Source organism: Lathyrus oleraceus, chromosome 6 (assembly GCF_024323335.1).
Source record: "Lathyrus oleraceus cultivar Zhongwan6 chromosome 6, CAAS_Psat_ZW6_1.0, whole genome shotgun sequence".
Lineage (NCBI taxonomy): Eukaryota > Viridiplantae > Streptophyta > Magnoliopsida > Fabales > Fabaceae > Lathyrus > Lathyrus oleraceus.
In genome coordinates this window covers 52,991,897-53,006,031 of record NC_066584.1, presented here as the reverse complement: position 1 = coordinate 53,006,031, position 14,135 = coordinate 52,991,897, and the positions used below count along the sequence as shown (strand labels likewise).

General features: G+C 38.8%; 1 non-coding gene across 1 annotated transcript; it reads left to right on the top strand.

Moving 5' to 3' along the window:
- The first annotated feature begins 12,643 nt into the window (after positions 1–12,643).
- Positions 12,644–12,750, top strand: LOC127099617 (small nucleolar RNA R71). The gene has a single exon (XR_007794100.1). It is a non-coding gene; the product is annotated as a small nucleolar RNA R71 (small nucleolar RNA).
- The last annotated feature ends 1,385 nt before the right edge of the window (positions 12,751–14,135 follow it).

The following is a 14,135-nucleotide window of genomic DNA, read 5'->3' as shown; positions in this document are numbered from 1 at the left end:
CCTTCGGACAGGTACATTTCTGAATGGTAGTCTAGTATACGGCTACTCCCTTGCTCAGGTGCTACCTTCGGACAGGTACATTCCTGAATGGTAGCCTGGTATACGGCTACTCCCTTACTCAGGTGCTACCTTCAGACAGGTACATTCCTGAATGGTAGTCTGGTATACGGCTACTCCCTTGCTCAGGTGCTACCTTCGGACAGGTACATTCCTGAATGGTAGTCTGGTATACGGCTACTCCCTTGCTCAGGTGCTACCTTCGGACAGGTACATTCCTGAATGGTAGTCTGGTATACGGCTACTCCCTTGCTCAGGTGCTACCTTCGGACAGGTACATTCCTGAATGGTAGTCTGGTATACGACTACTCCCTTGCTCAGATGCTACCTTCGGACAGGTACATTTCTGAATGGTAGTCTAGTATACGACTACTCCCTCTTCAAGCAGATTCGGCCTAACGGACGGCTCTATCTGCAACTCGGAAACGATCTAGCGTACGATCCGTTCTGATCTTTCATCCCCATCAAAGTCATCTGCCTAACGAACAGCTCACTCTGGTATTCAGATACGGTCCAGTGTATGATTCATTCTGATCCCTTATCCCCAGCAGTATACAGCATACTCTGACTCCCCAGCAAAGTCAACAGCATGACGGGGGATTCACTATACGGTCTAGTGTATGACCCGGTATGACACCCATGTCTTCAGATATCGTCTAACGTACGACACAGTCTGAAGCTCCCATCATCAAACTTCCTGGATGGCATCTTTAAGCCCATCTCCATCAAGACCAATTGACAAGCGCAAATTTTCGGGGCATTCTAGTGTTCAATAATCTTCCACCTCCAGACCACGAATGGTGCACATACCATTCTACTTTCTCGGTTCAAGAATATTGAACAGGGGCAGCTGTCATACCCCAAAATTTGCCCATTAATATTTCAAGACATTTCAGGGCACTCCGACTCATTTTTATGACACTTAAAGGATCAAAGGCCCAGCTCGCGAATGACCCAAAATGGCCTACTCGCTACACGCTCACCTAGTGATAATATGAAAGTGGTTTATTTGGAAGCGGAGGAAAAGGGGTGCAAAAAGGAAAGAAAACGAACCAAACAGCAAAGCCCAACCCAAAGTACAAGAACACGGGTGTGGCATCTGTGACGAGCGTCACAGAGGCTGTGACGAGCGTCACGCCTCGCACACCCCTGTGACGGGCGTCACACATGGTGTGACGAACGTCACACCATTCCCCTACTTTGTGGGCGCAGGCAACGCTTCGGAGACTTGAAGATCCGTTGGGCCCTATATCCACGTACGTGTTGAAGACTTTTTTTTGGCAGCAGGCATGACCTAATGACAACAATATAAATAGCCGCCTTGAAAACCTAAAAGGGGGAGCTTTTTCCGAGATTCTTTTTCCTTTGCCGTTTTCGCCTTTGCATTTTTTCTTCTTTTCCAGTAGCTTAGGCATTGTGTTTTACAAGTGCTACACTATTTCTTTTGCAATTCCGGATTCCCTTTTGGTATTTAGTTAATTCTTTTCGCACAATAGTTTCTACAACGGAAACTATTGTGTGCCCTTTTACCGAATCTAATCTTACGGCGGCAGCAAGGTCACCTCCGCTCAATTCTATCCGATCGGCCAATTCAAGGTTGCGACTCAATTGCAAACAGGTTTGCGTTACTATTATCGCTTTATGTTCCTAATTCACATGTGATATCATAATTGAGATTCATAAATATATTTGAGGCTTTGCATGTAACTTAAGTATGCCTGGATACTTTGAATTGTTGTAATGGATGCCGCTGTTCTTCGTCCTATTTTGATCTTTGCCCATCTGACCTGTTTTATCATAACCATGCTTTGTTTACCTATTACTTTGGTGCAACTCTCGATTGCACCCTGATTTGGTATTCTAACCCGTTTGCTGAATTTTGCAAAGGTTCATATGTCCCAGGAAAAGATTGCTGTTTAGGTCTTCCACTTTATTTGTGGGATACCCTGGTGGAGACTCACCCTAAGTGGCCTAATTAATTTTAATGTGTTAATTTTAACGTCTTAATTTTAATGTATTAATTTTAATGCATTGATTTTAGTATGGACTTAATTATTTAATTGACTTTAAAATATGGCCTTTAAATATGTGATCTTGGACCTCTCTTTTGCCTTACGATATTACGGTATTACGGTCATGTCCCGCGAATGTAGGGATACACTTAGCAAAGACCCTTCGATTAAATCATCATAAAACAAATCATGGTCCCTCGGATGTTGCCTTCGAAAATACGATTTTGTCCCTCGATGACCCTTCGGTGTAGCCTACGGTTAAATGATGATCGTCCCTTCGAATGCTAAGGTATCCTTACAACTGTTGCCTTCAATGACCTTTCGATGACCCTACGATGACCCTTAAACATCCAAAGGATAAAACTACTTACTTCTCAATAGTAAGGACAGTTTTACCCTCATAAGGATAGGAAATGCCCATAACGACCTCAGGAAGGTATAACTCTCAATTACTGGATCATAACCTAAAACATTTTCCACCCCTCACACTTTACACTTTACAAATCCTAGAAAATCACCACTTGGTATACATTCATACTAGAATCATTACCGAGTTATATTTTTCTAAACCATTTTCAAAATCAAATGAGATAAATACTTTGTATACATTCATACGAGAATCATTACAAAGTTAAACTCTCTTTCAAACATTTTTTAAGCAATTCACCGACACTTTTCAGACAAAAATATAAGTGATCCAGTAATTAAGAGCCCATGGATAACCATGGATACAAAGGGTGCTAACACCTTCCCTTTGTATAATGTACCTCCCGAACCCAAAATCTATTGAGGTCTTTCCTGTTCTTTTCCACCTTTCCTTATTGGATAAAAGAAAAGTCGGTTGCGACTCTTGCTATCCGCGACATTGCGATAAAAAGAAAAACACCCCAAGTCAGTTCACCGTATGACGATGCCCATTCGTAAGGATCACTAAATGGAGAAATTTTTTAATTCCGCTGCGCCTTGGATGGCAATTCTCCTACACCCATCATGCGTCGAAAAAAGGGAAGGAAGATACTTTAGATGTCTGGGTAGATCCTGAAATTTCAGTGACCAGTTCTATTTTCGCTCGTGAAGGTAACCGCAATAGGAATTTCCTTGAAGCGGGTTCCTTATATGACCTGGGTTTATTGATCCCAAACGAAGACAAAAAGATATGGAGCAAATATGGTGGGTTCTTCATCCTTTTTTACGTGTGAACATTTTTCGATTATGGGTCTCTGATTGCCTTTCAACGATTTTGAAGTTGAGGTTATGAACCATATATTGATTTCTTCTTTGCATTTGAATCCCATGAGCTGGGATTTCATCAAAATCTTCCAATACTTGTGTGAGTACCGAGGAGGAAAATCTTCTTTGTTACTATTCTTCCACCTTTTCATGGTTCAATATAATACAATGAATATTTCGCGTGGTTGGGGTTTAATTACATTGACACATGTTACCCATTTCTTCGAAGTTTATTCTGATGGCGTGAAGCATTTCAAAGATCCGTTATTTTTAGTTACCTCTCTCAATGAAGAGCCGCATGCAAAGATCTGTGTCATAGAGACTAAACCAGAATGTCTATGTACAAATTTATTTCGTAAGTTATGGAGCCAAGACCACTTTTTAACAGGAACGTTTCATACTTCTACAAGGAGGGTGATTTGTACCAACAAGAGCTTTAGATACAGAAATGGTTAGTGAATTTATCCAAAGAACTGGGTTACTTTGGATGTGTCATTCCACGAGATGAATCCACGAAGAAACGTTTGAAGCGGCTCACCTAAACTCGCTTGTTGATGAACGCCAACACCAAGGAGGAGAGGAATGTAATTTTTTGCGAGCTTCTAATATTTCTATATTTATTTGCTTGTCATCTCTACCTATAATGTTTCCTAATGATTTTTCCATTTCCATATATATAATCAATGAAGTGTGAGAAAGTAATTAAACAAATGAAGAGGGGAGCTTGTACTATCCCGACGTTGGTTTGTCTTTCAAGTATTCCAATATCTGCCATTGTCACTGTTCCAACTCGAGTAACGAAGTAACTAACATGGCCTTCCCCGTTGGGTTTTCCGCAACCTCAAAGGGGAACCGTCCCAGCTCCCAACCATGATGTTGAAATACTTAGGGATATTTAAAGGGTGTTAATAACTCTGGGCATTTTACCCTCGACCTCAGGTATTTCATCTCCCATATCCTTGGCTTGGCTAGGTCCTCACACTCCAAGGGAGAATCATGCATCTATTTCAGCATATGATTTCATTTACCATGCAAATCTTACTGAATACACTCTCAAGGAGGAATTTTTAACTCCGATGTACTATACTTGACGTGCCTTTGTTGCTCTAATCTTTGATGCAGCTGGTCATATGGAAGTTTTTAATAACAAATGATCTCATAAGGAAAGATAACTATTGTAGGGAAATGTCCATGATCTGACGCTTTAGTGCAAAATGTACATGTTAGAAGTAAAGAGGGCTTCTACTTCTCTTACCAAGATATGTTCTGTTTTGAATGCTTTCAAGTCATGTGACTCCTTAGTTAATTGATCGCTCTATTTGCAAGTGCACGAATCGCGTCAGAGTAATATAAAAGAATATCGATCCCATAGAGACCAAATCTTCAATCTATCGATTACTATTGTTACGATGTTTATCTAAGGCGGTACAAAAGAGATATTGATGTCGCAAAATAACAGTAAATAAAGGAAATAATAAATACAGTGTAGATAAAGACAAGTTTGAATGTATTTCACGTCAGTTAAACGATGTTTCGATTGTCTAAATAGAACTACGTATGGGGAAATATTTTCTACTCTTAAAAACAATCCATTTAACAGGAATTGTCGCTTTCGCATATTCAGAACCGAGTTTACCCTTAAATTAAGGCCTTTTATTGTCATTCATAAAAGGTGCGCAGAACGCTAAAGTAGTAAACTTATTTTTAAGAAATAAAACTCGTAAACTTAGTTGAAAAGTGATTTTGATTTGGAAAGTTTACCCAAGAAGTTTCCTGATTTTAAATCTATCAACGCGTCCGAAAACAGTTTCAAAAATCGTTTTTCCTTAAAGTGATAAAAATTCCTAGTTAACTATGCCATGGTGCTTTCGCACTCCTTGAGTAGTTAAAACTAACCAAGTTTGTTTCGGAAAACTCGAATTAAGAATCAAAACAACCTTTAAAGCATTTCTACAGATTCAATATATGAAACATCTCTTTAACCGTGATCCTTATATTCTAACATTTGAAAGATTTAACCATACATGGTAATACATACAAACACAACGATATTGATCATGATGAAAAGTTGTTTTAGAATGTAAGGTGTAAAGAACAAGTAAAGCGTGTAAAATAATTAAAACGAGCAATAAAGATAATGGCGAGAAATTTAAATAAAGTAAAGACAATGACAGGATTTAAATAAAGTAAAGCATGGCAAGAAATTAAATAAAGTAAAGCATGACAAGTAAAATAAATAAAAGCGATTAAATTAGAACCTGCTCCAAACAGAGGCTTTAAATTTGGTACAAGGAAAATAAACCTTTGACTTTGATGATAAAGACGACAGCAAAATCAAAGTGCTCCAACTTAATTACACTACGGTTGGATGATAATATAGTCTTAGTGTTGTAAACTAAGTTGGATGATTTGGAAATGAACTAGAACAACATGTTTATAGAGGAATTCAGCAGCTTGCAAAGACCATGATGCCCTTCAACTTCTCCATAGTGGGAACGTGAAATGCAAAGGTGGCGCCCGCCATGTGTGTGAATGGGAAAGTTCATGGGATCGTGGCGGTTACCTCCTGGTTGAGGGCTGATGTGTCATGGCTTCTTCTATAGCGGTCGCCATGCATAACGCCATGTGTACAATATTTGCCGAAAAACCCTAATTTTTGGTCTTTTTGCTCCGTTTCTTCTAAAAAGGTCCCGAAAGAGCTAAATATCTGAAAACAACATAAAAGAGAGCATAACACAAGCAAAACGATAATAAAGACCTAATAAACATGTGAAATCCAAGTCAAAAACGCGGTGTGATTCAGTGTGATCAAATTCTCCCACACTTAAACCTTTGCTTGTCCTCAAGCAAAACTATTTATTGCTCATGCAAGAAAAACAATATCAACCAGAGTTAATTCAAGGCAAAAAGGCTTATAAGTTCATTCAAGGAATGTAGCGATAGGTACTAACGAATCGAACTAAGGATATTGTAGTGACACTTCTTGGAAATGTGGTCATAGGCTTCGTTCTTATGCAAATGAATCCACATCACCCTAACATACCTAGGCCTTCTTTTCATCTTCTTCAAGTCCTTTTCATTCAGGTGCAATCACATTAAGCCCGTCATCCGTGTATACTCGTAGTAAGGTGACCGGTTAGTGATTATGATCTTAAGCATGGGGCTCTGGTACATAAGTTGGTGTAACCCCTTTATTTAATCCAATTTGTAGTTGTGGGGGATTTGATCGTAATCCACCCTACCAAGTTCAGCACCAGACACCTCTGAACCAACCAACAATAGGCATATCATTATATATATATATATATATATATATATATATATATATATATATATATATATATATATATATATATATATATATATATATATATATATATATATATATATATATATATATATATATATATATATATATATATATTTTCTTTTGCATGTTTCGCAAATGTCTTTATTTTGCTGGGTTAAATGATCGTGTGAGAGTCACCTAGCCCGAATTTTCATACAACTAGAGAACAAAGCAGGAATTTTTGTGATCATTCACTTATTTTCATCGGTCCCCTACGTAGAGCATGCTTAAGCCGGAGCTGACTGCAAGGATAAACTACTTAAGAACTTATTTGGAACAAAAATTAGGGCCACGACATATGGGGTATCGAGATCGACTCTTATAATCATGAAGCCTACGGTGTTAAGAAAATATCGATTTTTAGAAAAAGTTTTCCCAAGTCTTTTACATCCCGTCATAAACCTGTCTTATAGCCTGAATATTCAAGATGCACTGTTGTCTTTGCTCACAATTTTTTTTTGGTAAGATTAAAGAAATGGGAGAAATACGGATACACTACACAAATGACTCGTCAAACACATGTTATTTTATTGAAAAGAAAAGGCAAACAACTAAAACGCACAAAACATACTAAAAATAAAGGAAAGCGATAAAAATCTCCTCCCACACTTAAATCGAACATTGTCCTCAATGTTTCGATATAAGATAGGGTAGGAGTAACCTAGAAGAGAGAGAGAGAGAGAGAGAGAGAGAGAGAGAGAGAGAGAGAACTATGGGTGATCACCGGTACCGTCACCGTCACCGCCCTGGTCAGGATGCCTTGGTCGACGACGTCTGCTACGAGTACTAAGTCCTTTCTGCAGCTGCCTAGAGTGACCTAAGAGAGACCCTTGGTTGGCCTCGGTAAGTGCGAAGTGACGCTCAGTAGCCTGTCGCTGGCGATGCTGCTCATTAGTGATCGCAAGTAAGGACTCAGTGATAGTCTGATGTGCTTGCTCCAGTAATGGGTCACGAAAGATCACTTGCATAGTGTCTAAATTCTCCATCCTGAAAAGTTAGGTTAAAAACAGAAGACACCTGAAATCGCAAATATTGTAAATGTTAGTCTAAACGTATATATATATATATATATATATATATATATATATATATATATATATATATAAAACAAATGAAAATATAAATTGAAATAGTAAAAGTAAAGCAAAGGAAAATAAATCATGGGTTGCCTCCCATGCATCGCTTGTTTAACGTCGTTAGCCTGACGATTCAAACTTTATATATCAGAGGTAGGAACCGGGGGGGTCGATCAGAGTATGGCCAGGGCATTCTGTGGGGATGTCACCTCCTTGATATTGCTTCAGTCTTTGTCCATTTACCACAAACAGATTACAGGAATTGTTCCGGATTTCCACTGCTCCAGATTTTAGGATTTTGGAAACCTTAAAGGGGTCTGTCCATCTCGAACGCAGCTTACCTGGAAAAAATCGTAATCTCAAATTGAAAAGGAGAACAAAGTCGCCTATATTAAAGTCCTTTTTCACAATCCTTTTGCCATGCCATGCTTTGGTTATTTCTTTGTATATAATGGCATTCTCGTAAGCGTTCTGGCGGAGTTCCTCCAATTTGTGGACATCGAGGATTCGCTTCTCGCCAGATGCCAGGTAATCCAAATTCAGGGTCTTGATGGCCCAATATGCCTTGTGCTTGAGTTCAAAAGGTAAGTGGCATGACTTCCCGTAGACTAACTGGTATGGTGTAGTTCCAATAGGGGTTTTCTAAGCAGTTTTGTAAGCCCACAATGCTTCTGTTAGCTTTTCAGACCAATCTTTTCTGGATATTGAAACAGTTTTTTCCAAGATTTGCTTAATCTCTCTGTTAGATACTTCCACTTGACCATTAGTCTAGGGATGATATGGTGTTACTACTCTGTGTTTTACTCCATACTTTCTTAAGAGTTTATCAAATATCCTGGATATAAAATGTGATCCACCATCACTTATGACAAGTTGTGGTACTCCAAATCTGGGAAAATATTATTTTTAAACGTCTTGATGACTACTCTTGTGTCGTTAGTGGGTGAGGCTATAACTTCTATCCATTTGGACACATAGTCAACGACTACCAAAATATACTTGTTTCCCATCGAAGATGGAAAAGGTCCCATGAAATCAATACCCCAAACGTCAAATAATTCCACTTCTTGGATATCCTTCAAAGGAATTTCGTCGCGTCTTGAGATGTTTCTAGTGCGCTGGCACCGATCACATTGGACAATATAAGTATGGACATCACTCCATAGTGTTGGCCAATAAAGACCAGCTTGAAGGATCTTAGCGTATGTCTTGGATGTGCTTGAATTTCCACCATAGGGTGAAGAGTGACAATGCTCTATGATATTTCTAACTTCTTCTTCCGGGACGCAACGTCGAAAGATGTTATATGTTCCTCTTTTAAAAAGGAGTGATTCGTCCCAATAGAAATGTCTTATATCTTTAAAGAACTTCTTCTTTTGTTGATAATTGAGGTCAGGTGGTCTGATATCAGCGGCTAGATAATTCACAAAATCAGCGTACCATGGTACTCTGCTAATTTCTGAAACTGTCCCAAAGTTGTCTCTATCAGGTTGAAGGGGAACGGTATCTAACTTAGATATCAATCTGTCATAGGTGAAATCATCATTTATAGGTAAATGGTCTGGCTTCAAATGCTCTAGTCTGGAAAGATGGTCAGCAACTAGTTTTCTGTTCCTTTTTTGTCTCGAATATCTAAGTTAAACTCTTGTAGCAAAAGGATCCATCTGAGCAATCTAGGTTTCACATCCTTTTTGCTTAGAAGGTAACAGATAACTGCATGGTCTGTATAGACTATAATCTTAGATCCGACAAGATAAGACCTAAATTTATCAATTGCAAAAACCACAACTAGGATTTCCTTCTTTGTTGTTGTATAATTTAGTTGAGCGGCATCTAGGGTTCTACCAGCGTAATATATTACATGTAATTTCTTATCTTTTCTTTGCCCTAAAATAGCTCATATAGTGAAATTGCTAGCATCACACATTATTTCAAAGGGTTGAGTCCAATTTGGAGTTTGTAAAATGGGTGCTGAAATTAGTGCTTGTTTTAAATGATTAAAGGCTTCGATACATTTTTCATCGAAAATAAATTCAACGTCCTTCATCAGAAGGCCAGTCAGGGGTTTTGTTATTTTAGAGAAATCTTTGATAAAGCGTCGGTAAAAACCGGCGTGTCCAAGAAAACTTAGGACTTCTCTAACAGTCTTAGGAGGGTTAAGGTTTTCTATCACTTCTATCTTTGCTTTGTCGACCTCAATGCCTCTTTCAGATATTATATGTCCTAACACCATGCCTTCTTTAACCATAAAGTGGCACTTCTCCCAGTTTAACACAAGGTTAACTTCTACGCATCTCTCTACGATTTTCTCAAGATTAATGAGGCAATTCTCAAAGTAGAACCCACATACCGAGAAATCGTCCATAAATACTTCCATAATTCCGTCGAGATAATCTGCGAAGATTGACATCATACAACGTTGGAAAGTATCTGTCACATTACAGAGTCCAAACAACATTCGTCTGTAAGCAAACGTTCCGTAAGGATAGGTGAAGGTTGTTTTCTCTTGATCCTCGGGGTGTATGGGTATTTGGAAAAATCCAGAATATCCATCCAAATAACAAAAGTAAGAGTTTCTGGAAAGACGCTCAAGCATTTGATCTATGAATGGAAGGGGGAAATTGTCTTTCCTAGTTTCCTTATTGAGCTTCCTATAATCTATGCATATACACCATCCGCCTTCTATACGTTTAGCTACATGCTCGCCCTTCTCGTTCTGCACGACTGTGATGCCTCCCTTTTTGGGTACCACATGTACAGGACTTACCCATTTACTATAGGAGATTTGATAGATTATACCATCTTCTAGCAGTTTAAGGACTTCCTTCTTTACCATCTCACTCATTACAGGGTTGATTCTTCTCTGATGTTCTCTGGAAGGTTTTGAATCTTCCTCTAGTGAGATCCTGTGCATACACACGGATGGGCTTATACCTTTTAAATCAGAGATGTTATATCCTAAGGCAGGGGGGTATCTTCGTAAAACATTAAAGAGTTGTTTTGTCTCGTCTTAGTTTAAGGTGGCACTAACTATTACTGGGCGGTTCATTTCTTTATCCAAAAACTCGCATCTTAGGTTCTTGGGCAATTCCTTAAGTTCTTGAGCTGGTTTTCGAGAATTTGGTGAAAGGGCTGAAGTAAGATCCAAACATTCGTTAGTGTGAGGTTCCATTTCCTTTAGCTCGTCATCCTTTTCATTCGGGTTTGAAAATGGTTCGATCACAGGTTGTTCTTGATCAAATTCCCTTATACATTCATCTATGATATCGATTGCGTAACATGCGTCTCCTATGATTGGTGCCATCAGGAGCTTTGAAAGAATAAACTCTATCTTTTCATCCCCTACTTCGAAAGTTAATTTTCCTCTTTTAGCATCTATTATAGCTCCGGCTGTTGATAAAAATGGTCTACCTAAAAGGATAGGGATATCGTCGTCTTCCTTGATATCCATGACCATAAAGTCTTTTGGGATATAAAGTTGACCGATCCTAACTGGGATGTCTTCTAAAATGCCTACAGGATACTTAACAGACCTATCAGATAATTGGAGGGACATCTTAGTTAGTTGTAATTCTCCTAAGTTTAACCTTTTACACACAGCTAAGGGCATTAAACTCACACTAGCGCCTAAGTCTAGGAAAGCTTTGTCGATCACATGACTCCCTAGAATGCAAGGTATAGAAAAACTACCAGGGTCTTTCTCCTTCTTAACAAGTTTATTCTCGAAAATAAAGTTGCATTCCAAGGGTTTGGGATCGTCAAGCCTACGCTTGTTGGTTAAGATGTCTTTGAGAAATTTGGCGTAAGATGGAACTTGAGTGATGGCTTCGATGAAAGGATTCTCTACATGAAGCTTCTCTATTACTTTTTTAAACTTTTGGTATTGGTTATTGATTTTGGTTTGTTTAAGTCTTTACGGATATGGGATTGGTGGTTTGTACGGGGGTGGTGATTTATAAGTTTTATCCTTGGCTTATCCTTCTTGGTCGGTTTGTTTTTCGGGTTCCACTGGTTCCTCTCCTTGGTTGGTAGGTATATTTTCTTTAGAAGCTTTGGACTCGCTCATTGTTGGGTTACGAGGCCCTTCGTAAGCGGCCCCACTTCGTAATGAGATAGCGTTAGCTTGCCCTCGAGGGTTGAGTTGAGGTTGTCCAGGGAATTGTCCTCCAGGTGTAGTTTGTGGGGCTTGGTTTTGTGCTACCTGTAAGATCTGGGTTTCAAGCATCTTGTTGTGAGTGATTATCTGATCAACCTTAGTCCCTAATTGCGTTATCAGTTTGTTTACGTGAATGTTCTGGTTTAGGAATTCTTTATTTTGCTGAGTCTGGCCTGATATAAAGTTCTCCATGATCTTCTCAAGGTTAGACTTCTGAGGCACAACTTGCATAGGTTGATTTGGTTTTTGGGCTTGATAACCTTGTGGTCTTTGAGGTGAATAATTTTGGATAAGGTTTTGGTTTTTATAGGAAAAATTCGGGTGATTTTTCCATTCAGGGTTGTAAGTATTAGAAAATGGGTTACCTTGGGCGTAATTAACTTGGTCGGTGTTCAAGTTGTTCAAAAGGTTACATTTCTCCGATTCGTGTCCTTTAGATCCACAAAGTTCACACTCTGTGTGGACTACCGCTGCGGTGTTAGTGTTTGTAGAAATATGTTCGACCTTAAGGGCTAAAGCGTCCATTTTAGCTTGCATCATGTCCATAGAGCTTATCTCATGTATTCCACCTTGGGTCTCCTTTTTCTCTATTGATGCTCGTTCAGTTCCCCATTGGTAATGGTTTTGGGCCATATCCTCAATTAGGTCACAAGCTTCAGGGTAAGGCTTGTTCATCAGTGCGCCACCAGCGATAGTGTCGATGCTCATCTTTGTGTTATAATGGAGTCCATTGTAGAAGGTATGAACGATCAGCCATTGTTCTAGGCCATGGTGTGGACAAACTCTTAATAGCTCTTTGTATCTCTCCCAAGCTTCAAAAAGTGATTCTCCTTGGTTTTGAGTAAATCTAGTTATTTGGTTTCGAAGAACAACAATCTTACTAGGGGGAAAATATCTAGCAAGGAATACTCTTCTAAGGTCTTCCCAGGTAGTTATTGAGTTAGATGGAAGTGAATCTAACCATGAACGTGCTCTATCCCTGAGGGAGAAAGGAAATAATCTTAAACGAATCGCATCAGGTGAAGCACCGTTGGATTTAAAGGTGTCGGCCAGTTGGATAAAGACTTTTAAATGTTGATTTGGGTTCTCAGTAGCGAGACCCACGAATTGGTTCTGTTGCACTAATTGCATTAAAGATGGTTTTAGTTCGAAATTGTTGGCAGGAATGAGGGGGTTTACTATACTAGAACTAGGTTCCTCGTCAGAGGGTTGGGCAAATTCCTTAAGAGGTCTCCAGTCGCGATTCTCGGCCATAACTTTCTTAATTCGGATGAGTAGGAGGCGTGTACGAGTGTAACGTTCGGGTTCCGCTAAAGGATCTACTAAATTTCCGGTACTATGGGTTCTTCGCATTTACCGGCTAATAATGCCATAGTCTAGACGGTGTAACAACAGGGTACGAAATTTGACGAAGTTGGTCCCCGGCAACGGCGCTAAAAACTTGATCGCTCTATTCGCAAGTGCACGAATCGCGTCAGAGTAATATAAAAGAATATCGATCCCATAGAGACCAAATCTTCAATCTATCGATTACTATTGTTACGATGTTTATCTAAGGCGGTACAAAAGAGATATTGATGTCTCAAAATAATAGTAAATAAAGGAAATAATAAATACAGTGCAGATAAAGATAGGTTTGAATGTATTTCACGTCAGTTAAACGATGTTTCGATTGTCTAAATAGAACTACTTATGGGGCAATATTTTCTACTCTTGAAAATAATCCATTTAACAGGAACTGTCGCTTTCGCGTATTCAGAACCGAGTTTACTCTTAAATTAAGGCCTTTTATTGTCACTCATAAAAGGTGCGCATAACGCTAAAGTAGTAAACTTATTTTTAAGAAATAAGACTCGTAAACTTAGTTGAAAAGTGATTTTGATTTGGAAAGTTTACCCAAGGAGTTTCCTGATTTTAAATCTATCAACGCGTCCGAAAACAGTTTCAAAAATCGTTTTTCCTTAAAGTGATAAAAATTCCTAGTTAACTAAGCCAGGGTGCTTTCGCATTCTTTGAGTAGTTAAAACTAACCAAGTTTGTTTCAGAAAACTCGAATTAAAAATCAAAACAACCTTTAAAGCATTTCTACAAATTCAATATGTGAAACATCTCTTTAACTGTGATCCTTACATTCTAACCTTTGAAAGATTTAGCCAGACATGGTAATACAAACAAACACAACGATATTGATCATGATGAAAAGTTGTTTTAGAATGTAAGGCCTAAAGAACAAGTAAAGCGTGTAAAATAGTTAA